Below are 26,572 nucleotides of genomic sequence, written 5' to 3'. Positions count from 1 at the left end.
ATAGAAGTGTATTTTGTTCTAGTAAGCAATTCTTGGTGGACTCCTGGGTAGCTTCTGGCTGTCGACCGATCACCACCACATAGACCATGATTAGATGTTTGGAATTTTCAGCTCCACCCTTCATCCTCTGGGGAGGAGAGAAGGGCTGAGATTAAGTTAATAATCAATCATGCCTACATAATGAAAGTGGCATAAAAATCTCTGAACTGAGGGGTATGGAGAGTTTCTGGATTGGTGAAACATCCATGTACAGGGAAGGTGGCACACCCCAACTCCACTGGGATGGAAGACCCTATACTCAGGATCTCTTCATCTGGATTTTCATCTGTATCCTTTATCATATTCTTTATCATACAACAAATTGGTAAATGTGTTTCCCCGAATTCTTTGAGCCATTCTAACAAATTACTGAACTCAAGGAGGGGGCTGTGGGAATCCCAATTGACAGCCAATCAGTCAGAAGTATAGGTGACCATCTGAGACTTGTGACTGGGGTTTGAAGTGAGGACATTCCTGTGGGACTGAGCCCTTAACCAGTGGGATCTGACAAGTAACTCCAGGTAGATAGTGTCAAAACTGAATTGAATTGTAGGACACCTAACTGATGTAGGAGAATTGGTGAGTGTGGGAAAAACAACAACAACAACAACAACAAGAAAAACATAGATCTGGTGGACAGAGTACTGTAAATAGAGTATTGGGCTAAGGAGAAAAATTAAGTTTTTCCTTCAGAGCCCTAATCTCCAAAGTGATTGTATTTGGAGATTGGGTCTTTAGGAGATAATTAAGATCAAATGAAGTCATAAGGGTGGGACCTTAATCCAGTAAGACTACTGGCCTTTTTTTTTTTTTTTTTTTTTAAAGACCATTGGCCTTTTAAGAAGAGGAAGAGAGTGATCTCTTTCTCTCCACAGGTACACACCAAAAGTAAAAGGCAGTATGAGCGCAAAGTGAGAAGGTGGCCACCTACAAATCAAGCAAAGACGCTTCAAATGAAACTTATTTGCCCTCACCCTGATCTTGGACTCCCCAGACTCCAAAACCATGAGAAATAAATTCCTGTGGTTTAAGCCACCCTGTCTATGGTGTTTGGTTATGGCAGCCTGAGTCAACTAAGACAGCAGTAGAGCACATTGGGCTCTGCATTTAGTTTGCAGAGGTTCAAATATAGGTACCACCATGTATTAGCTGTGTGACTTGGGATTTCTTAGCCTTCGTCTTAAGAAGTCACAGGATCTTCTTCTGAATGGAGCTTGTACAAATGCCTTCCTCAAAATACTACCTTGAATTTTGAAAGAGAAAACACAAAGAAGGTACTTTGCACCACGCCACAAATTCTCCTGAGACACACATGCAGCCTTGTATTTAACAAGTCTGGATAACTGTGTCAAGTGAGTGGTAGAGACAAGAAAGGCTGTATGATTTTGGTGGAGAAAGTGGACCTCTTTGGTTGGAAGAGTTAAGGAGTGACTGAGACACTTTCAATGGAAGAGTTAAGGAATGACTGAGACATTCCCTTTAGCTGGAGTACACTTTACACAGGTTTCTTACCGACTATAGGCCCCGACTTCCCATTCCTTAGAGCATTTACTTTAGAAAACCTTTAATTATGAATTCTTTCTCTGTTCCTTTTGAAATGCATAAAATCTCCTTAAAAGCCTCTTGCCAGATTTATGACCTAGGGAATGTCTTTCTCAAGGGTGTGGGAGCCATCCCACTGAAATGTAATTATCAGAAGGGATAGCATCCTTATCTCCTGGTCTTCATGAGAGGATAGGAGTCCATCTTAGGTGAGTCTCCTATTCCAAGTTATGGAACTACCCCATCATAAAAAAACAAGAAGATTTACTTTCCCTTTGAGTAAGGACAGTTAGCAGACACAGGTGGCCTATGATTCCCCATCTCAGATCATAAAACCTCTGCAGCTCTTTGTGTCAGTGGAATTGAGTTTTATTTCCCATATGCAATAATCTCAAATAAAGTCTTCCTACCTATTAACCTTTGGCACATTTTTTTTTACTTTGATAGGAAATATTCACAGATAATATACAACTTGGGATATGCCATAAACTATAGCTGAGATGTTGGTTTGGCAGGGTATATAGCTTAGAATAAAAAATCACATATATTTTACTAGTTACTAGTAACTAGTTATGGCACGTCTCAATGTTTTACTAAAGTTTATCACTGAGAATTTTTAAGTATTTCAAAGGTTATGTAGAGAGCACCAACTAAGTGTCTTTTGAGGTTTTAAATTTCAAAACCATACACTAATATAGAAATTTTATGGCACTGAAGTCTTATACATGTTTCTAGGAAATTGATCACACAGCTAATTCTTTACACATGGGGTGGTGGGGAGAGAGAGAGAGAGGAGTTCCTGGCTTATCATTTAAAAATATTACCTACAGTGGAACTGTTTTCTAAAGAACTCTTTGGGATATAGCACATGGACCAATGTGTAAAGCCTATCTTTTCTACTAAGCAAATGTAAAGTTACATAACTCTAACATCCAAATGGCCCTTAGGTAGCTATTAACTCTCCTTTCTGAGACTAAAGTAGTAAGTTTTGTGAATCTATATAAAGAAAACATGCTTAGATGGAATCTTCTGCTCAAACTCAGGTTATGTTATTACACTATTAATCTAGATGTATTTTGAAAAATTTAACATATTTTTAGTCAAGCAGAATGAGTTACAAATGGAATCCAAATGGATATCCAAAATGTCTATCTAAATTAACTTGCTTATTACTAGTGGAATATTTTTCTTTATTTTTTATAGCCCATATACATTTTAATTACAATTCAGAATTTATCAGTACAAATTAATAGAACTTAATTCCTTAGCCAGATTTTGAGTTACTTTTTACAGTAACAACTATAGTCACTTAGGCGCCCAGAAAATATAGAATTTAGAAACCTTTATCTCAATGAGGATGAAAGGAGTGAACAAATATCATTTTTCCAATTCTTCTGTTGTCAGAGGCTAATTGCTCACTCCTCCACATACCTAATTGTGTACTTAGAAAATATCAATGCATAAAGGAAAAGCAATGCAATTTGTCTCATCCAAATGCATCATATAAAATGACCAAGTGCTATTAAGTGCTAGAAATGTGTCTCAAAAGACTCTCCATGTCTGCATCATTTTGGGGTTGTTTGGAAGTTCAACCCTTTTAGCGAGAAGTATTGAAAGATAAATCTAGTTCTCAGCCTTTAATTCACCACTTAGAGATGAGGCATTCTTATTTGAGAACATGTCTACTGGTTTTGCTAGTTCCTAAAGAATGTCTCTGGCCTTCTTAACAACACACTAACTCTAATAAAATGAAAGACACAATTGCCCCCTACTCAGTTTTAAAAAGAATGAATATATTATCCTTTGTAACAGATAGAATTTGTTAAAAAGAATTCAATATGGGGCCTAAAAAAGATAATATCTACCATTCAATTTGAAATTCCTTTTGGAGAATAATAAAAATGATAGATACGCTATTTCACTGTGACTAGTCAGCCATTATTATTAGAAAGAGTATGATTTCTAAATATGCTGAACGTCTGATTATATGTGCCAGAGAGGAAAGGCACCTTTGTTCATGTAATGAATAGTCTCTTGTCCATTCCCTACAACAATTAAGATTTTCTTTGGCTCTCCTGGAGGATGGGAAATTTGACCTGAAACATTCTCTATTATGATACTCCTAGAATTAATTAGGTGGCAGCATTTAAGATTGATTGGAGACCAGAAGACCAGTTGGGAGACTGGCTTGTCAATGTTTGAAGTAAAGAAATAGTGTGATGGTAGGAAGAACGGAAAAGAAATTCAATTTTAGAGATTTTATAAAGGAAGTATGGTTAGGTCATTGAGGTTGAATTTGCAGACTTTAGTAATGTACATTAAGCTTCCAATTTGGGAGCTCAAGTCTATTTCAAGTTCTGAGTGTGCTATGGATTGAACTGTCCACCCAAAATTCCTATGTTAAAACTCTGACCCTGTGTGGACTATTTGCAGATAGGGTCCTTAGGAGATAATTACAGTTAAATATCATAAAGGTAGAGCCCTAATCTAATAGGACTGATGTTTTTATAAGAAGAAGAAGACAGAGAGATCTCTCTCTCCACGTACATGCATCTAAGCCATATGAAGACAGTAAGAAGGCAGCTGTCAACAAGCTGGGAAGAGAGCTCTCGCCAGAAACCAAATCAGCCAGCACCTTAATCTTGGACTTCTCAACCACCAGAACCGTAAGAAATTAAATATCTGTTGTTTAAGCCATTCAGTCTGTGGTATTTTGTTATAGCAGCTAGAGCAGACTAATACAGAGTAGAACTCACAAATTTTTACTGAAGTCTTGTCACAATCACTTTTACAGAAAGGCTGCGTTCTTTCCAAATTGACGTATTTTTGCTTTTATGAAAAGGCATTTGTCACTACAGTAGTGCTTAACTTTAGTAGATGTAATTTAAATTGACTTCATTAAATAGGTGATGGGTATTAAGGAGGGCACTTGCTGTGATAAGCACTGGGAGTTGTATGTAAGTGATGAATCACTAAATTTTATTCCTGAAACCAATATTACACTATATGTTAGGTAACTGGAATTTAAATTAAAACTTGAAATGAAAAACAAACAAACAAAAAATAAAGTGACTTCAGATTTTTCTAACTGGGTTCCAAGGATCAAGTTGAGAAGTTCTCTAAAACACTCAAATTGTGTGTAAACTGTTCTGTGTACATGTAGTTTCCTGGGGAGATAGTTTGTGTTTTTCTGCATACTAACAAAGGATTGAATTGAATTCAAGGTGGCATAGACACTGTGTGGAGCTACCTGGAATGTTTTCTGAAGTCATGTGTGAGGCATTCACAATCAGAAATAAGTGATTCAGTGAAAATGTCACCAAAATGAATGTTTTAAATGAACATTCGACAGTAACTACGCCTGACAGAAAGGCTTTTCCTGTGGTTGTTTTTTTTCATGAAGTCACTACCTAGTTTCCTTTTCTAATATTCTTCTCAACAGAATTTACCATTATCTAATAGGGGATGTAGTTTGCTTATGCATTTTCTTCGTATTTTTCTCTGCTCACTGATATTTAAGCACCATGAGGGCAGAGTTTTTAATTCAATGTGTGCACTGCCATTTCCTCACTGCCTAGAACAGTAGTTTCCTCTAGCAGGTGCTTCCCAAGTATCGACTTAGTCAATGAATGAAGGAATGTCAATATTTGAATGTGGTTATATGTATTGCTCGTAACCATATCAATCTGTGTCTTAACTATTTCCAACACATTTTCTTTTCTTTCTAAAAATGTATGTTCTGTGTTGATTTATCTGAATATTGCTATTCTAAAGTCTACTTGGACAATTTATATGTAGTCTAATAAATGAGTAGATTTCAGCAGAGGTGACTGGCCTGCATTAGAATGTAAATCAAAACTAGAATTCATTATTTTAAATTAAAAAAAAAAGTTTTGTTCTATTTGTCTTAGAGTTGAAGTCTTGTGCCTTTCTTATATTTCATTCTTCCATTTCATCACACAAAAATGAGGATATGTGATGCTAAATGAGAACATTTTATTGACTTCACGTTTCAGGAAGAAATAAAAGCCAATGTAACTTTGTTATTTGTAATAAGAGATGCTACACATGGGAAAGTTAAATCAAAAGTTTGGATGATATCCAAAACATATCTCTTTAGCTTTGTGAAATTTTCCTTGGTATCTGCATTTGAATATCAGTGTTTCTGCTGTTCTAGAAGTTCAAACCACTTGAATCAAGATACCATATTGTCTTAGTCAGTTTGGGCTGCTGTAACAAAGTCCCATAGACTGGGTGGCTTATAAACAACAGAACTTTCTTTCTCGCAGTTTTGGAGGCTAGAAGTCCAAGATTAGAGTGCCAGCATGTTTGAGTTCTGGTGAGAGGCCTCTTCCAGGATTCAGACTGCTGACTTCTTGGAGTATCCTCACATGGTGGAGAAGACAGAGAGGAAACAAGCTCTCTCGTGACTTTTTTAAGGGCACTGATCCCATTTATGGGGGGATCTACCTTCATGACCTCATCTAATCTTAATTACCTCTCAAAGGCCCCACCTCCCAATACCACCACTTTGTGGGGTAGGGTTTCAACATATGCATTTTGAGGAAACATAAACATTCAGTTCACAACATATATTTTATAATTCTAACTACCTGGATTTCCCTTCCCACATAAAATAGATTTCACTCTCTCTACCCACTTTATGGAAGAGTAGCGTTCTTTTTTTTTCTTAAGTGTTGTTAGATTGAGAAAAAAAATCCAACTGTTAACTTCTGCCATATGTTTAAGCAGATTTTATAGGAATGTTAAGGTGAACTAAAAGCAAAATTCTGGATATAGATTATAATCCAAATAATATTCTTATTCTCAGAGAGGAAAACAATGGGCTGCTTCTAAGTTTTGAACCTTTTTTGCCTATGGTTTGAATGAGAAAACTTAGTAAAAAAAGGAAAATTACGACAGCTGCAAAGCATATACCAAGAGAAAAATAACCTAAAATATAAAACAGAAGAAAATGTGAAGTTATGTGGGTTTATGTGTAAGGAAGACAGAGGACCAGTGATGTGATAAGCTTATTTAACCAAGAACATGAAAGATATAAGTACACTGTATCTCAAAACAGATTCATGTACTTTGTAGTAGAGTGATCTTCAAATGATGTGATCTTTGACCATCAAAGTTTGCTGATGGATATCTCTAGGGAAGAAAGGGGAGAAAGCTAACTACAGGATTTAAACAGTACCTGCTGTCAGCTGAACAAATGAGCTATTCTGATACTGCATGAGCCCAGGAAGGCATGGATAACACAACCCTTTTTTAGGAGACTATCTTCAGAGGAGAGTAGGTAGAATGGAAGTAAACAGTATTCGAATTGTTAACCAAATTTTTCAGATTTTGACAAAGCTGTATATACATTTGCTTGTCTTGACTTTTTAGCTATAAAAAAAATTAATGTGACAGCATGATTTTATCATGCTGGTGCATTAGGCTGGTGCATAAATATAATACAGATCAAACTCTGTAGGTTGTGATCAATTATAAATGGCCACAATTCTTGCAGTTCCACTCCCTGAATCTGGACTGACCTTGTGCCTTGTTTTATCAATGCAGCAAAAGCAATATCATGCAAGTTCTGAGCCTAGGCCTCAAGAGATTTTGCAGAGTTGCACTCTCACTCATGTATTTCTGTATTAAGCTGGCCTTCTGGCAGATGAGACACATGCGGAACATAGACAAGCTGTTCCAATGAGCCATCTTAGATCAACCAGTCCCTAGTCAGCCTGGTAGTTGATCAATAACATATGAACTAGACCAGCTGAGAAAAACCATCCAACTAAGCCCAGTCCAAATTGCAGAACTACACAATTGTAAGCTAAGTTTTAGAGTAGTTTGTACCACAGCAAAAGCTAACTGATACAGAAAGCTGGTAGAAGTGCTTAAAACAGAAGGTAAAACAAAATTTTAAGCCACCTTAATTAGATAAATAGAATATCTTTCTCAGAGTAAAGAGGAATAGTTGATTTTGAAATGACAAACAAAAAAAATAGATGATGATAACTAGAATGCATCAGGTATGATTAGGGTTGAAGGTAGTGTTATTCTCCTTTGCTTTTTATTATGATAGTCTCTGAGTTCCTTTTTAGAGAAGCAAGCAACAATGTTGTTTAATTACCATGAGAATTAATATGTGAATGTTTTTGGAGTCAAAATTTTAAAAGCTGGAACGCTGGAATACAGCTATTAAAAATTCTCTTCTTCCAATACTACTCTAATATCTCCGTAACATTTCTGTTCCTCACTCTCTGGAACAAATTGAATTGGGATACCAAGACAAAACTATACCTGGCTTTTCATTTTGGCTTTTCTTCACTGATGAATAGAGGGTTATGAAGTCAGAAATATAAGCCCATTTCCTTCTAAGATTTCATTAAAGATAAGATATTAGAGAGATTGAAGGCTATTTTGCTGGCTTACCACACCATCTACTTCCAACCATCAGAGATGAAAGACAATAAAATAATGCAAAAGAACTCAGGCCTTTATCAACCACAGAGTCATTTAGAATTTTTGTGATTGCTCTTTGAGTCTAAATGATTATTGCTAAGCTTCATCAAACTGGGAAGATTAAAAGATTCTTTGGGGTTGTATAAGTACAAAACCATAAATACTCAAGGAAGTAGAAACTGTGTAAGCAGGTTAAGCTGAGAGAGGAAAGACTTCCTGGAAGCTTAGAATTCAGAAATGAAAAGAACCATACAGTATTTTCTTCATATTTCAGAATCTGTTAAAAGTTAAACGAGATTAATTGTGGGCAGAGGAAGACTTCCCATCTGTCATTTGAATGTAAAAAGAAGTCACTTGAAATGAAAAGAGCGTTCTTTTCTACACAGTGACTAAAGGCAGGACTGAACTATCTAAATTCCTCCAGTCATAGTAGTAATCCTTATGTCTAGTTCAAACTGAGGGAGAAAATAGATGGTTCCTGTGTCTCTCCCCACTGAGGCCCCACAAAAATAAAAGCTAGCAGAACAAAAAATGGGCTGTAAACTCTTAACAATGAAGAGAAAAAGTATGCAGTTAGCAAAATCAAGAGATTTCCAAAGAGGTTTCTAGTAGAATACTAGAAGTGAATGAAAGTAGAATTCTAGAAGAGAAAGTAGAATACTAGAAGTGAAAAGTAGAATACTAGAAGTGGATGAAAGAGGCTGAGTAAAATAAGCAGAAAAAGGCACGGCTTAGAATATGCTGCAGAGAGATACAGGGGATACAAAGTCAGTGAGAGCCAATCTGGAGATGATCTAGAAGGAGACTGGCAGAATATAAGTATATACATCACAGCAGTTAGCATTCCCCTACTCTGTGACATTGTGGAGGCCTCGAAGAAGGTTTCCTGAGATCCTCAGCTCCTGCCATTTGTGCCCTTATGGAATTTCCTCCCCTTCGGTGTGGCTCAATCTAACAGCAGCCATGATGGAATGTTAATTTCAAGGTTAGGTTATAAAAAGTCTGTGGCTCCCATCCCAGATGAGCTCTCTCCCATTCTTGCTTGCTCTCTCTCTCTCTCAGATCACTTGTCCTGGGGGAAGTGAGTAGCTAACAACATTCATGAGGCAGCCCTGTGCCTACATGTGAGAAAACACAGCCAGTTCATAGCCACATGGTGAGCTTTTAAGTGAACTTAAAAGTGGAGTCCCACTCTCCTCCAGTCAAAGGTTCAAATGAGACTGCAGTCTTGGTCAACAGTTAGACTCCAGCTTTATGAGAGACCTCGAGTCAAAGGCACCCAGATAAGCTTCACCCAGATTCATCTAAGCCACAGAAACTGTGAGAGAAAAAAATGCTTATTATCTTAAGTTGCTAATTATGGGGATAACTTATTACACAGGAATAGATTATTCATTTATTTATTTGCTTATTGGGGAGGGGCAGAGGGAGAGAGAGAATCTAAAGCAGGCTCCATGCCTAGTGCGGAGCCTGATGTGGGCTCCATCTCGCGACCCTGAGATCATGACTTGAGCCAAAATCAAGAGTCAGACGCTTAACCAACTGAGCCACTCAGGCACCCCTATACAGGAATAGATTACTAATATAACCACCTAAAATATAGAACAAAGTGGCTTTTTTATCCCAAAGCAAGAACAAACTGACAAATAAAAATCCAGACCATTCTCTTGAAAGCAAAGGAATGGTCTAAGGAAATGTCAAGGTCTTACTGCGGATGTCCTCTTCATTCTGGCATTAGGATCAGCGTCTTCCATCTCCAAAGAAAAGTCTGCCACTTACACACTCTGCCCAATTAACCTGAATAGGGTCTCCTGTCACATTCCAGAATGGCCAGTGCACACTGGTGCTCAAGAACAGAAAGCCCAGACAGGAGATCTCAGGGTGTGGGGGAGGGGCAAGGAGGGTTTGATAGAACTGAAAGTATGATTTAAAGTGGGAACTTAGGGGGATGGTACAATAAAGGTAAGGAAAGCCACGCAGGAAAAAAAAAAAAAAAAAGAAAGAAAGAAAAATATTGAGGAACTTCTAGAAAAATAAAACGCTAGAAAACTAGTCCAAACATGAAACAAATAAAATGCCCCAGTTTGCAGCAATTGATAGAATGGAAGGGAATCCATTTGACCTTGATTCTGGGAAAATCCCCCCTCGAGCAGTCCAGGTAATATGATATTGGACTCACAAGAAAAGAAATGTAATCTTAATGCAGAACTGAGACTGGCATCTAATGCTATTTATGTAGTAATGGTAACCTAAATGTTCTTTATTGCTTTTTCACTGTAGACTCCTCATAGATAAAATATGGGAGATTTGGCTGTGGTTGCCAAACAGAATGTTAATGTTAACGTCCCTGGAAATAGTATGAGATGGTGAGATGTGGAAAAGTCGAGGAAAGGAGAGGAATACAATGTTTTCATCTTACTAATGTGGACATTCAAAAGATATTGTCATAAACTAACAGAATGAGATATGGAGATGTACATTTATTAAAGTGAAAAAAAAAACAACTAACCTCTATATATAATTCAGAGGAGAAGAAGAAAAGAAAAAGGAAGGGATTAAAGCCAGGAGCTAAACCTCAGTTTTCATACTGGAAACTGTATAAATATTGTATAAAAGGGATAAATAAACAAATGGAAGTAAATTATTTAGAGATATGAAACTAATTACTGAAAGAATTATGAAAAGATATCATCTCTGGGGAATAAGACTGGAGGTGGGGAAGGGATGGATGGGGGACTGTTGCTTTTTGTATCTACTGTCTTCTAAATCACATCAACTTGTTTTCATGTGCCTGTATTACCTTAATGAAAATAATTTACCAATTATCCCCACTTGTTTTGCATACATACAACAAAGCATAAAAGTGAATTTTGCCAGCATCCTGCTTTAGCTTCCAAAAGAGTGTAAAAGAGCAGGTTATAATTAATGTTATTATTTGCAATTTCAGGTACCACCCATTTAAATATATTGTAGTTTCAAGTAACCCACACAGCAGGAATAAATTCCTTTGACATTTCCTAGGCTTTGTCTAGATTTGTCTGTCATCAGGAATTCACTCCACTCCCCAAACTTCATTTAAGTCTTTGTGTCCAATTAGTGTTATGCCAGCAGGCTAATCTCTTCTTTTTTTTAAAATTAATTAATTTTTTTACTATGTTATGTTAATCACCATACATTACATCATTAGTTTTTGATGTAGTGTTCCATGATTCATTGTTTGCGTGTAACACCCAGTGCTCCATGCAGAACGTGCCCTCTTTAATACCCATCACCTGGCTAACTCCTCCCCCCACCCCCCTCCCCTCTAGAACCCTCAGTTTGTTTCTCAGAGTCCATAGTCTCTCATGGTTTATCTCCCCTCCGATTTCCCCCCCTTCATTTTTCCCTTCCTGCTATCTTCTTCTTCTTCTTCTTCTTTTTTAAACATATAATGTATTATTTGTTTCAGAGGTACAGGTCTGTGACAGATGTTGGCAGGGATGCGGAGAAAGGGGAACCCTCCTACACTGTTGGAGGCTAATCTCTTCTTTTACTTATCTGGTTCTTTGTACTTGATTCTCATTTTAAATTGTCTATGAAAATATCACAGTTTTTACAAGCTTAAACTTGGCAATGACTATCTTTTCAAAACATTATACAGATGGTCCTTGACTTATGATTGTTTGACTTACGATTTTTCCACTCTATGATGTTGCAAAAGTGATATGCATTCAGTAGAAACTGTACTTCGAATTGTGGTCTTTTCCTGGGACAGTGATATGTGGTAGGATACTCTCCTGTGATGCTGGGTTGTGGCAAAGAGCCACAGCTCCCAGTCAGCCATGAGATCATGAGGATCAACAACCCATACCTTCTGCACCCATACAACCATTCTGCTTTACACTTTCAGGACAGTATTCAATAAACTATATGCAAAATCAGTATTTTATTATAAAATAGGCTTTGTGCTAGATGATTCTGACCAACTGTAGGCTAGGTGTTCTGAGCACATTAAGGTAGGCTAGGCTAAGCTATCATGTTTGGTGGGTTAGGTATATTTTTTTATTTAAATATTTTATTTATTTATTTGAGAGAGAGAGAGAGAGCATGAGAGGGGAGAGGGTCAGAGGGAGAAGCAGACGCCCCGCTGAGCAGAGAGCCTGATGCAGGACTCGATCCTGGGACTCCAGGATTATGACCTGAGCCGAAGGCAGTCGCTCAACCAACTGAGCCACCCAGGCACCCAGGTTAGGTGTATTAAACGCAGTTTTGATCAAGGATATTTTCAACTTGTCAAGACATCCTGACAAACCCATCATAAGTTGAGGAAGATCTGTACACTTTCCCCAGCTATATCTGGTTTCCCGCAATAGTTAACATCTAAGTATCAAGCCTATGATAAACTTTCCTTGAAATATTGTCAAGGGTCTCTGGTGCAAACTTGTTCTGTAATGGGTCTCATCTTATCAGACTTCCTTATTGTTCTCCAAATATTTTCACCTGGTTATTACTAATCAAAGTTGGCTAGAGATATCAGAAGTCAGACAAACTACTTGGAAATGTGAATTCCTGGCTCTTGAAGATAGTCCAACCACTTGCACAATTCTGAGATGTGAGCAATATGACTAGCTCACCATGGGCAACAGTGGGAAAGGTCAGCCTTCCGTACAGACAATAAGGGGTGCTTTGCTATAGAGAAATTAAAAACAATAATAAATTTGACTAAAAGTCAGCCTGCTTTTTGTCATTATGATGTGTCAGCAATTCTAAATTATGCAAGTAACAAATATTCCCCCAAAGAGGGATCATGAGCACCGCCCCCACCTAGGTAAAACATAATAATCTAAACATGATACTCCACAAATATCTGGAAGATGGTTTTACACCTGATAATCTGTAACCTGATAGACACAACTGTACTGTTTTGTACCCTTCTCCTTTCCATCTGAGGAACAAATACTGGAGCTTCCTTTCTGGACTAATGTGAATGTCAACAGTACAAACTGAAAGGAGAATTGTGCCCCTATAAATCACATCCATATCTTTCTCTTAAATAAATATGTATAAAATTTTTAAAAACCCAACAACCAGCAGGGTATTATGCTGAGTGAAATAAGTCAATCAGAGAAAGACATGTATCATATGACCTCACTGATATGAGGAATTCTTAATCTTAAGAAATAAACTGAGGGTTGCCAGAGTGGTGGTGGGTGGGAGGGATGGGGTGCCTGGGTGATAGACATTGGGGAGGGTATGTGCTATGGTGAGCGCTGTGAATTGTGTAAGACTGATGAATCACAGACTTGTACCTCTGAAACAAATAATACATTATATGCTAAAAAAAAAAAAAGATAGTAGGAAGGGAAAAATGAAGTGGGGGAAATCGGAGGGGGAGACGACCCATGAGAGACTGTGGACTCTGAGAAACAAACTGAGGGTTCTAGAGGGGAGGGGGGTGGGGGGATGGGTTAGCCTGGTGATGGGTATTAAAGAGGGCACGTTCTGCATGGAGCACTGGGTGCTATATGCAAACAATGAATCATGAAACACTACATCAAAAACTAATGATGTAATGTATGGTGATTAACATAACATAAAAAAAAAAACCAACAACCAGCATTTTAATACTGTTTCTTTACTCTGCATATGAAGGAAACTATTTTATTTATTCCCTTCTTATGTGTACCATCTTTATTCTCCACAAATATTGATCAATCCAGACTAGTCAACACACAGTATTTATCTCAGCACTGGAATATGCACTCTGACCATTAATTTCTTTACTCAAAAACTGTTTACTAAGTGTCAGTTTTCATCAAGCACCAAGTGAAATGCTAAGTATGCACAGATTAATAAAGCACAGATCTTGAGTTGAAGGTACTTGTCCAAAAGATAACTAAAGTAAAGGTTATAAGCTCTGATAGGTAGATTACCTATCTATCTATTTGAATGTCTAATAATCTCTCTTTCCAGAGTGATATGAAAACAGGAAATGCATTCTTCTTAGGGTTGTTTGGAAAAGCTTCAAGTGAAATGCAAGGTCTAAAATCCTGTACCATCTAGATGAGCAAAGCTTTAGAACTTTACAAATGTAGAGTCAATTTTAATAAGATCACAGGTATAGTCGTAGTACAGGAAAAAAAGGAGGAAATAGGAATATCACTGTTAGAGTGGGCAACACATGCAAAAGCCTGAAAGTGGGAACTTGGATTTTGTGTTTAGAGAAGTTGAATTTTGTGTTTGTGTATTGTTAACACAGCAATGACAAATTTTAGACCAGGTGCTTTATACATGTTTTTTTTTTTCCCCCCTTTTCTGAATAAAGTTCCCAAACAATATAGAATGGAAAGCTACACTGAAAAGAGTATATAAGACAGCGAGGCAATTAAATAAAACAGGGACAACTTTAGTCACAAATGTAATTAAACCTGTATCTGAAACCACAAGGAAAATTCTCACTCTGGACACTAGAAAGCCATCAGTTTATGACAGAATGAGTAGGTCATTTGGCTGCTCTGTGATGGTTTATTTTCCATTATGTTATGGTGGGTTGCGTGTTGACTCTGCCTAGAATTATTACTAATGGCTGTTAATGCTGTGCATGGAAAAGTTAGATTTAGGAATGTCACCACAAAATTTGAAAAAATCTTGAATCCTTTCATTTCTGAAATATGGGCATTAGAACCAGAGAACTTCCCTTTAATGGAACACAGATATTTTCTATTTTCTTCTAAAATAAATTGATACTCCTTTTGGATCCATGAACACAAGTTACCTACACTATTCTGTGGCTGTGCACACAAGCTTTTGAGAGCTGCTGCAGAAATAAACTTAGAGGTGTAGAAAATATGAAAATAGATTTCCCTCAAGTGTTCCACTTACTGCTGAATTTTAAAAGCTGGGCTATATTTAGTGGAGACCTCATAAGAGCTAGTATAATGTGGTAGAGCAGATAGAGACTCCTCAGGTGGTTAGCCCTCCAGGCTTGCAGACTTGATAGTAGAATATATCTGTTACCTGGATAGCTTTGGCCAAGTTCAGGCCCATTTCTCTTCCTTGAAATTCGGGTCATCATGTGTGAATATGCAGTGCCTAAAAGAGGGTCTAGCACATGGAAGGAAGAAAGAAAAAAAAAGAAGAGGGAGGAGAGCAGGAAAAAGAGTGGTGGCAGACTGAGGACAAGGGTATTAAGCCAGATGCTACACTAAAGCCTGGCTTATGCAAGTGTAGTTGATATTCCCAAAGCACCTGTCATCAAGATAAACATGATTTTAAACTTTCTATTACTACTGGCTCATATTTTATGCCAACACTGTAATGGACAGTACTGTGGCTTCCTCAACCCAGTATTTATTCCATGTAAAGATGAAGAGGATTTAGCTTCCCTTATGTCTCTTAGGGGGGACTCTCTAGATCCCACGTGACTGGGAAAATCCTAAAAGAGGACAAAAGGGGCCAGGCCACCATCTACCCTGTCAAATCTACAGACTGGATCATAACATTTATTTTAGAAGAAGGCTTCCAGAGAATGTGAGTAAATCCAGAGCCAGGATAGTGTCCAGCACACTGCCAACACTTAGGACGCGTGAAGTAATACAAGCGTGTTGCTTCAGTATGTTTGTTATTAAAAAGGGACGAAAATATCTTCCCTCCTTTAAATTTGTTTCTGAGTTTCAATTATGTTGGTGATGCTAATAATAGTCTATGCATCTGTGATGTACAAAAGCTTTGCTACTGTTGAGTTAGGACTCTTTATAATTTAGGTATGGATTCACCAATAATCCGAATGTCTGAGAAATGGTTCTAGTTATAAAACCCTAAATCACTACGTACCTCACCGTCATCCTTAAGAATATATTACCTTAAAAAGTGCATTTTATATGTTAGGTATGCAAAAGATATTTGCTAATTTGTAATCTTAAGTAAAAGCATTGTGGATTTATAGGGAACATATACCATGGCCAATATATATATATACACACACATAAGCATACACTGCTATGTTTTTGGTTTAATTACCATTTAGAATGCTTATTGGAGAAACCACTGGTTAATATTGGTGTTATCTGTCTGCTAGAGAGCTTCTATAAAGAGAATAGTGATGATGAGAATACAGTGAAACTGTTTAGTAAGTGCTATATCAAGGCAGATAAATTAGCTAAATCTTTTCTTGAGGTTCCAGCCTAATGATGTTAATATATTTTTTATTGTTGGGTACATTTTCAGTGATGCCAACAGATAAGAACATCTAATATTGGTTCTAGAAATTATCATAGAGTTTTAAATTTAATCTTGACATTAGTATATTGAACAAAGCTTACTGTTTTATATTTATCACGAAAGAAAAAAAAAAACAAGCACCATTAATACACACACACATACATATAAACACTCATGCACACACAATTATCCTTTGTTTTTTTATGCTTTGATGATTTGCTTTCTCTTTCCCTTCAATGAAAAGTATTACTTCATATAAAAGAGGAATAAATCAACAGGTATAATACAAATACCTGTGTATCTGAAAACCAGAAGTTCACATAATATGGCACAAATTATTTACAATACTGATTGAAACTAAAACAAGAAAATAAGGCTATATTCTTGCTACCTTGACATTAACTAATTGTTTAATAAAAATATATTCCTTTGTCCTACAACTGAGACTAGAAATACTGGAAAAGGTACTAACCTCACCAGTGCTTTCTGAGAAAATACTGAAATTACTGCCACATCTGAAGTATTAGATACAAAGTCTCGTCATCCTATTTTCCCAACACTAATAAAGATTATATCAAAAGAGATTATATCAAGGATCCCAAACCTAGTTTATTCTAAGTCACAGCTGGAAGTGCTTGATGTTTTTCATACTCAAGTCGAAAAAGGAGTATGTCATGAATTTTTAAGCTCCTTAATCAAAACATGTTATCAAGGACAGCTACAGAAATCATATTTGCAAGATTCAGTACCATACTCTGAATTAGCTTCTGTCTGAGAATAGCTGGGAAACAGGTACAGGAAATTTCTGGGCTGTTCAGTCAACAATAATTTGAAGTCACTGTTGTTGTTGTTGTTGTTGTTGGTGGTGGTGGTGGTGGTGGTGGTGGTGGGATGTTGAGTAAAACAGTGCAGGGTATGGAGATTTGTGGATAGTTTTTCACTATACAGTGTCCAGCTTTCATGGCTCTCTCTCACTAACTGCCAATGACAACTCTCCCCCTGAATGATTACCTGCCTTTCCCCATCCCACACACATGTTCTAGGGGAATAATGCTGCCTCCCTGTGGAGAACACCTCACTCACGAGAGAATTCTGCTCCGTACATGCCACAAAATTGATGCTTTCATTTAGAAACATCAGTTAAGAACTCTTTCTTTCTTCTTCTTTTTTTTTTTTCAGAGCTATTTTTCAAGGGCAGAGAAAATAGCTTTACAGGTAAGAAACATGTTTTGACTTACACTTTGTACCTGAGGAACACTTTCCACACAAAAGTACCATGTGTGTAATGGTTACATGTGTTAGACACTTTTTTTATTTCTTCATATTTTAGGATGAACCATATGAAATTTCCATTTTTTTGATAAAAAATTGTCAAGTAGCAGTAATTCTATATAGTGCATATAGTACATCGACTCATTTAATCCTCACAGTAAGTTTGTGAAGCCATAATCTCCATTTTATAGGCAGGAAACAGGTAAAGAGGCTAAATAACCTCTCCAGGGTCACACAACCAGCCAGTGGGGAAAGTAAGGCTGAGACTTCCGTAGGCATTCTGGCTTCCAGAGTTGATGCCCTTGACCACTATGCAACACTGCCCCCTAACAGCCAACACTGGTGTTGCCTCTTCAGACTCGGCACTAGGCCTACTCAGATGGGGAGAAACTGCAGAGTATGAAGAAGGAAGTAGGAAGGTGAAGAACAGAAAGGGCTTTCCATGCTGAGTTATAGGGGAGCTGACAATTCTGACTCCATCTTTAGCACTCTATCTTGTTCACACCTGCTCACTCATCCCCCTGGGGCCACATATTCCAGGACCCCTTGGAAATTAATTTGCACACCTTACAAATGCCCACCAAGGCAAGAATGGAAGAAGGCTTGCTTTGATCCTCCATAAATTTGTCAAAGATAACATGACCGGTCCCCTTCCTGCCACACAGGTGGTGCCAGAAGATCTAATTAGATGTTAGGTATCAATTCGATGCATGCAAGTCCTTTGAGGTGTAGGCAAACCCTGTGATTTCACTACAAGGCCCTTCTGCACTGTCCTCACACTATTAAATTGCTAGACTAAGATCCAGACTAGTGGAGAATAATTGTGCTACTGGTTCATCCTCCAACAGATCCCCTTGTTAGTAAGTTATCCTGAATACAACTCTGTGTAAACTGTATGGAGCAGCCTGCTTTGTGTTTCAGTCTCAAAGAGCCTACTCAGTTTGGGAGGTACTTTACTGTCTCTCCCCCACCTTCCAACATGAGGACATAGAGGTGTGAAGATCATGACCTCTAGAGGTCACTGTGAGTAGTTAATCAGAAAGTGAGGTGATGGAAGGGTAATGAGGAGAGTAGAGATGAACTTTCTAGTAAGGCAGCCAGGAGGATGGGTGTGAAGGATGGATCCCAATGAACATCCCAAAGAAGCTGGCCTTTACCCTAAATACCTGGACGTATTAAAGAAGGTAATATCATGACTGTATTTTAGTTTTTGAAAGAGCAAACTGACTCTTGCGGGGAGATCACATTGAACTAGTTAAGAATATGAGAAGACAAGAAGTAATAAGATTCTGAACAGAGGCCATATTTAAGGACAGAGGACCAGATCACCTCAAAATACCCAAAAAAGAAGCTGGCTGCATAGCCTTGGGTAAGTTATGTGGTTTCTCAATTTTCTCACATGGAGAATAACAATAATAATACCAAGCCATACTTTCTGAGGTTTCATCTCTTCTTCATACACATATATATACCCTAGAATTTGATTATACTTCTTTTTTAAATATTTTATTTATTTAGATTTTATTTATTAGAGAGAGAAAGAGACAGAGAGTGAGCACATGAGCTTGAGCAGGAGGAGGAGCAGAGGGGAAGGTAGACGGAGGGGTAAGAATCTCAAGCAGACTCTGAGCCAAGTGTGGAGAGCCCGATGCAGGCCTATCCCACGACCCTGAGATCACCACCAGAGCTGAAACCAAGAGTCGGACGCTCAACCCAGGTGCCCATGATTATACTTCTGATTTAATTAATAATATGTTTATTAGTCTGTGTCCATAGGACCACACATGGCAAGTATGTACTATTCCCTCCTGGTTCTGACCTTGAATGGTCCCACCCCTGCAGAACCTTTGGGCCAGAGCCTGTTCCCTTGGACCTGGTCAGGCCCCTGGTGTGGGGGGGTGCCGCCTCTTTGTGACTCTGAGTGGGGTAGGAGGGTGGTGTTAAAAAGGATTGGGGTTTGCTTTATCAGTGGCTTGAGCCAGACCTCCTCCTGAGTCTGGGGTCTGGGGCACCAAAGTGTTTCTCACCCAGGACTCCTCTGCCAGCCTACAGAACTCCCAAGATCCCGAGAGATGGGGCTCCCTCTGGAAAGAGCGGTCTTGGCAGTGGAGCCTGCGGCCTGACTCCACCATCCTCTGAGCTGCCCTGATGCTCAGCCCATCCCAGCCTATCCTGCCCCTGCTCCTCCCCAAGGGCCTGCGCTTACTGCCTCCACATACCTGAAGCCTCACTGCATACCCTGGGTGCTCCAACTGCACTTTGTTTGCCTTCCTGGGAGCCCCACACTGCACCCACCTGGACCAGGCCTTGGCCCTAGCCAGAGGGCATCCCTCATTTAAAAAAAGAAAAGAAAAGATAAATCTTGGTGTCACTTTTGTTCTAGTTTCCTAAAAGAGCAGCTAGTTTCCACTAGCACTATCCACACAGGGTATGATCCTGCTGGATCTAAGAATAAGTCTGAATTTTAATACTCTACTGTTCTCTTACAATTGATGCCTCTATCGCTAATAATCTATGCATGTCTATTCCAAAAGGATTGCCATTTAATGTCCACCCACTCCCAATACAAGCATCCCCTCTCTTCTGCCATTTTCCTGTAAGTGCAATCATCCCGTGTATGATACTTGTTCTAATGTTTATGTTCATCTTTAACTAAAATGTAAGCTTTGTGCAGAAAAGCCTAATTTTGTTCAGTGCTCTATTTCCAAGTTGGTAGAACATTGCCTGGTATACAGCAAGTGCTCAGCGAACATGTGTTAAGTGAATGGATGGATGCATGGGTAGATGGATAGATGGATATATTTATTTAGAATTAGCTATGTCTGAAGTTGTCTCAAAACCCAGGTTACATCCACCAAGAGGACACCTTTTTATCTAGTAAAAGTTCCAGATCCTAAAGAAAATGCACCAAGCAGAAGAATTTCCTTAAAATAAATTCTTTAAAATGCATATATCCTGGCACTTTTGCTTACCAGCAATGAAGGGGAAAAACACCTAAGTAGCAGTTGCTTACCTTACATTTAAAATTATAATGAATTACACTTTTCTTACCTGGCACCATTAGTTTCGGGAGAATACGCCTTTGTATATATTTTTAAATCTATACCCAAGTGTTTTTCTTTCCAATATGCACTAAAATTTGCTGTAAAATTGTACATTAATTTACGTGAATTCAGCAGAATGACTGGACTAGCAAAAATAAAATTAATTATTCATGTCACCAGTATGTTTAAAATGCAGAGTGGTTATCAGAAACACACATAATTATAAGTAATGCTATCTTTTTTTATAATGAAGACACAGCTGAGGTTAATCAATATTTTTAATAAAAAAATAAAATTTTGTTTTTGAAGTTACAAAATGTATTTTGTTAGTTTTAAATATTTTTCATGGAATTATGTGTGCACTCTGCTTACATTTTTCAAACAAATAGTATTAATTTTTCATGAGCATCTCCAATGCTGCCAGCAAATAATAGCAGTGCCCAATATATTCAAATACTCTCTTCTTGCTTAAACACTAATTGGGTTTCTTTTTGGAACATTCCATAGGAATCAGATGCTACTCGGGAAGACACTGCATATGTGAAATATACATGTCTCTGACATCCTATCAACGTTTTTAAATGCTCAACAGTTCTTTTTCTTGAGTGGGTTTGCCATGTCAACTCTGAAAAAAACCTAACTAGAACCACAGAATTGCTCTAGTATGTTTCACTCATATTTACTGATTCTGCCCTACTCTAATGTCTTACTAGGAGTTGCAAACTATAGTCCCTCTGGTCAAAAAACCAGAATCTCTCAAAGCCTTATTCTCTCTCCTTTTCTCAAGACTTTTGAAATAAGATAAAAAGAAGACGAAAAAGGCTATGGATTCTTTTTTTAAAATTTTATTTTATTATGTTATGTTAATCACCATACATTACATCATTAGTTTTTGATGTAGTGTTCCATGATTCATTGTTTGCGTATAACACCCAGTGCTCCATTCAGTACGTGCCCTCCTTAATACCCATCACCAGGCTAACCCATCCCCCCACCCCCCTCCCTTCTAGAACCCTCAGTTTGTTTCTCAGAGTCAAGGCTATGGATTCTTAAAACCAGGTAAGGATACCAGAGGCAGTTATTGCTCTGAATGCAAAGGACAAGGCCTCACTATTTATTATTCTTATCAAGTATGAAATTTTTTTCACAAAGATGGATTTTATATATGCTGTAAGAGGAAAGTGCAATAGGTAGACCAAAATGGGATGCTTTGGAAACTCAAAAAGGGATAGTATTAGTAATCACATTGGTACACCAGGTGTACACGAGAACTATATAGGCCAACCGAGATGTATGGCCGTCCTGTGTTAAAAGTCAAGGGTGATTCGTACCATGAGAGACTATGGACTCAGGGAAACAATCTGAGGGTTTTAGAGGGGAGGAGGGTGGAGGGATGGGTTAGCCTGGTGATGGGTATTAAAGAGGGCACGTATTGAATGGAGCACTGGGTGGTATACGCAAACAATGAATCATGGAACACTACATCAAAAACTAATGATGTAATGTATGGTGATTAACATAACAATAAAAATTTAAAAAAAGAGAGAGAAATTCCTAGTTAACCTACTTAGAGAAGTACTAAAGCCAAAGTGTAGCCACGGTAACCAACCTATCCAAGCTACACAACAAGGTAAGTGGTTGAGTTGAAAGTGGAAACATGTCTCATGATTTACTGTGTTCTTTCCATTCTCTTATATTCCCTCTAAGTAAAAGGCATTTCTATGGATCCATATACTGCTCTACAGTGTGTATATAGCTTGTCAAACAGTCCTGAAGAACCAAAAGATTGCAAACTGCGATACAAAGATTAGAACAGAATAAATACTACAATTTTGATCTTAAAAGGAATAGCACAGCTCCACTTTCCTTTCTTTACAGACTGCAACCAAAGGGAGTGAATGTTGCCCTTTGCAAGGCTGGCTTCCTTTTACTCATTTATGCAGAGCTACATATATTATAAGACATTGCCAGATTATTCAGAAGAGGGAACACTTAGAAGCCAAAAATCTTGCATGACACTCCTGCCCCTCATCCCAAGAAGCTCTCAGCACCCCAGAAATTTTACTAGCAATTATTTGCAAATATTTGCTTTCTGAGAGTAGCCTTAGAGAAAGCTTCTCTCTCTCTCTCTCTTTTTAAGATCTTAAACACTAGTGTGCATTTTAATGTACATTTTCCTGGTTTGGAAACCTTCTCTTTTTTAAGATGAGCAGGTCTTATGGAAACATTTAGGAATTGAATATTCTAAGTAAAACAAATTTTATGAACTTTATGTAATGCACATAAAAAAGTATAATTTAAAAAGGTACCATTAATATTGTTATAATCACATTTTTAAGAGCCATTTACTCAGAAGAGTTGGCAAATGTCCTCATTATTTCATGATATAAATCATGTCTTTCTAAAGTAAGCATCAGTCTGAAATCTGATCATCACTCAGAAGAAAAACTCTTTTTAAAAGCATATTTACTTTTAAGTAGGAAAGTAAACAGGATCCTATGGGACAACATTTTGATAAATACTCTTTTATAAAAATTCTCTGACTCTCTAAAAAATGAAAATACACTTCTCCCCTACCGCTTGCCCTGCATGCAGGATGGCTAAACAAACCTCATCTCATCTATTTGAAATGAATTCAATTTAACTTTGCTTGACCAAAAATCTGTTTCCATAGTTCTAAAACATGCAATCACCTCAAAGTACATTGCCATTGTAGTTTAAGTGGCTCAGTGTTATCACTGAGGAAAATAACACTTTGATTGAGAGAACAGTCCAGTATGGCTTCGGAAAAATAAAATGACCCTTCTTGGTACACAATTTAGTAAGGCAGTTGATAAAAGCAGGCAGATATGGCCACTACAGACAGGGTTTAAAGGAAGATGCTTCATCTAATCCGCACAAATGGGTCAAAGGTTACAGTCCTGGAATTAGCATTACAAATCACTCTCTTATAATTTTAAACTTCCAAGACTTTGACAATTCCAACAAACCATTTAAATTCTACATATATCAGTGATCTCTTCATAGTTGAAGGACAGTTTAAAAGTCAATTGTGAGGTAAAGAGAACTTGCAATAAATTACTCTGTTACTCAAAAATAAATAATTTGCTTTCTTCCTAAGTAGTTTTTTTCCACATATGCGCACCTTATTACCGGAAATCACATATATATCATTATAAAAGATCATTTTAAAACCTATTGGCCAAGCCTGAAAACACTGTTACCACAATTGACTATTTCTGGCATATTAATCCAAATTATTTAATTGCTGTTATTGGTCTGTTAAAAATCTAAAGATTTAAAATACACTACATAAAATATCTATTTTTTAATGAACCTAGCAATCTTTATTTAAGTCAATACCTCCTCAAATGAACCAAATAATCACTAATTGATTAGATCATTTACTTCCATAAACCACTGCTGTCTTTAAACATGTAATAGCTTATAATAAAAAAGACTCTTCATTAGAAATTAACGGGTAGTTAACTGTTTTCCTTTTATATTAATTAATACTATAAAATGCATGACTTCTTATTTTTTCAATTCTAGGTATTGAGCTTACAAATGCAATAGCTATTTTGCACATTTTCTCAAAAAAAAAAAGCATTTCTTAATATATACCAATTATTAATTGATAAAATACATTCTAGGAAAGGTTGGTAAGTCTTTCCTTATTTTGGGGTACATCTGGTTTACCTAGGAACTTAGGCAACTGTAATTTCATTAATGATAAAATAAGACTACTAAGAAAAATCTCTGATTATTTCAAATGTAACTCCCAGGAACATTTCCAACTCTGACCTACAATGTCCTCTTATGAATTATTTTACATAAAAGAAATAGTCTATCAATCGCTTTGTGCTTCATTTTCCTACATCAAATCCACCTTAATAACTTGTTTATTGTTAAACAAACCATAAACCAACAGCCATAATAAATCATTAATGAAATATCGTGAAGATTATCAAATGGAGCTGATGGATATGCATAAATCTGTCTAAAATTCTAAAGTCACAAGTTCTTATCCAAGGGACTAAGTGTTATTATTAACAATCTTATTGGGCGCCTGGGTGGCTCAGTTGTTAAGCGTCTGCCTTTGGCTCAGGTCATGGTCTCAGGGTCCTGGGTTCGAGCCCTGCATCGGGCTCCCTGCTTGGCGGGAAGCCTGCTTCTCCCTCTCTCACTCCCCCTGCTTGTGTTCCCTCTCGCTATGTCTCCATCTGTCAAATACATAAATAAAATCTTTTTTAAAAAAAGCAACCTTATTAAGTGAAACAAGATGGAGAAAATCAACAGAAAGATTATACTATGAGCACACATTCCTACTAAAATGTATATTCCATAAGGACAAGTGTTTTTGTTCATTGTTGCTAATGTATTCCCAGTGCCTAGGACAATGTATGGCACATGTAGAATGATCAATAAATATATACTGATGAACACCCAGTGAGACAGCTCATTTTACTTTGGGCCAAATGCAAATCAAAAATAAGGGGCGGGGGGAGAGAAAGAGAGAGAGAGATTGAGAGAGGGAGGAAGGAAGGAAGGAAGGAAGGAAGGAAGGAAAGAAGGAAAAAAATAGTGCATATAGACACATAATATGCAATACTACATTTATGAATTTACAGATCATCTCTATAAATTTTTGAACATCTCTCTTCTAAGATATTTTCTCTCTTTCTATTCTGTTCTTCCCACTCCATTTCCACTTCCTATTGAAAGTAAAAATCAGAATCTGTTTTTTTCTTTCTCTGGTAAACATATGTTAATTAGTAGATCGGGTGCTGATTTGAACAGAATTCACCTTCTACTCTCTTTCCAAATTTGACACTTAGCTCTGTCTCAAACATTTGAAATAAAAGAAATGTAAAAATAATTGTTGTCATTCTTGTTTCTTTAGAATGCACTTTCCTAGAAGTTAGGATCATATATTTGGAAAAGCTTTATATGGCATCTACTAGATACACTCATTCACTATTAAAAACAAAACAAAAGAAAACAATCAATTTAGATCTAGGAGAACATACAATTCTGAAAGACACCACAACAGAATATATACAAAGGCTATAAATGTCATTAGGGATCTAGTAGCATTTAATAGCATATCTACAGCATTCTAATAGTGCTCTCTGAGGCACGTAGTTGTTTTTTGTTTGTTTGTTTGTTTGTTTTTCTTATTCTTCACTGATGCAATGCTAGTGCCTGATACACAGTAGGAAATCACTAAGTATACCATGACTGCATTAACATACTTCCAAGTTGTGAAAGTTTGGCATTTAAAAATTCTATTTTTCAAAAATTTTAGATGTAAGATATAAGCTCACTGAAGTTAATTCTAGGTGAGATCAGTTAATCACATACAATACAAAAAATGTCTTCAGATAAACTAACAGTGCATTTTTCTCACAGACAGTGTGGGGGCCTAGGTATAGTGATTACTTTGAATTAAAGTTACCAAGGAACAGCCAGTGCAAGAAGAACACCATGATGCCCCTTGCCTTCAGAAAGCAGAAAATAAATCTTCCATATTAAAGGTGTCCTCCTGTACCAGGAGGTAAAGAGACATCCATATCACCAGACATTAGAAATGCAGAGCTGAGAAACGAGAAGGCTCTATAAATAAACTTAGCTACATTTACTAATTTATTATCCCAGTTCAAACCCTATTTAGAATTCCTTACTAATTGAAGCTTCCAAACTTAAGATTTCTTAGCCCTGTAAATTTCTTACAGATATATGTTTGTTTGTTTAAAAAAGTATAAAAGCTGACTGCCTTGGTCATTTCTTTGGGTCTCAATTTTATTACTGAGACTGTGTATACATAAGCAAATTTTTTTTTTCCCTCCTATTAATCTGCCTCATGTCAAGTTCATTCTTAGACTAGCCAGAAGAAACTTGAAAGGCAGAATAAAAAATTTCCTCCTCAACAACAGTGAAAGAGTAGCCCTATCATTCACCATGAGAACCACACGCTTATCAATTCAAAATTCTGAACTCTTCAAAATACA

At 37.2% G+C, this 26,572-nt stretch overlaps 1 protein-coding gene across 26 annotated transcripts in view; it reads right to left on the bottom strand.

Moving 5' to 3' along the window:
* The window catches only part of NRXN1 (neurexin 1), a 1,113,724-nt gene that overhangs the window by 99,944 nt on the left and 987,208 nt on the right, over positions 1-26,572 (bottom strand). The window lies entirely within an intron of this gene.

This window comes from Halichoerus grypus, chromosome 10 (genome assembly GCF_964656455.1).
Source record: "Halichoerus grypus chromosome 10, mHalGry1.hap1.1, whole genome shotgun sequence".
Classification (NCBI taxonomy): Eukaryota; Metazoa; Chordata; class Mammalia; order Carnivora; family Phocidae; genus Halichoerus; species Halichoerus grypus.
This window is presented reverse-complemented; position numbering and strand designations above follow the sequence as displayed.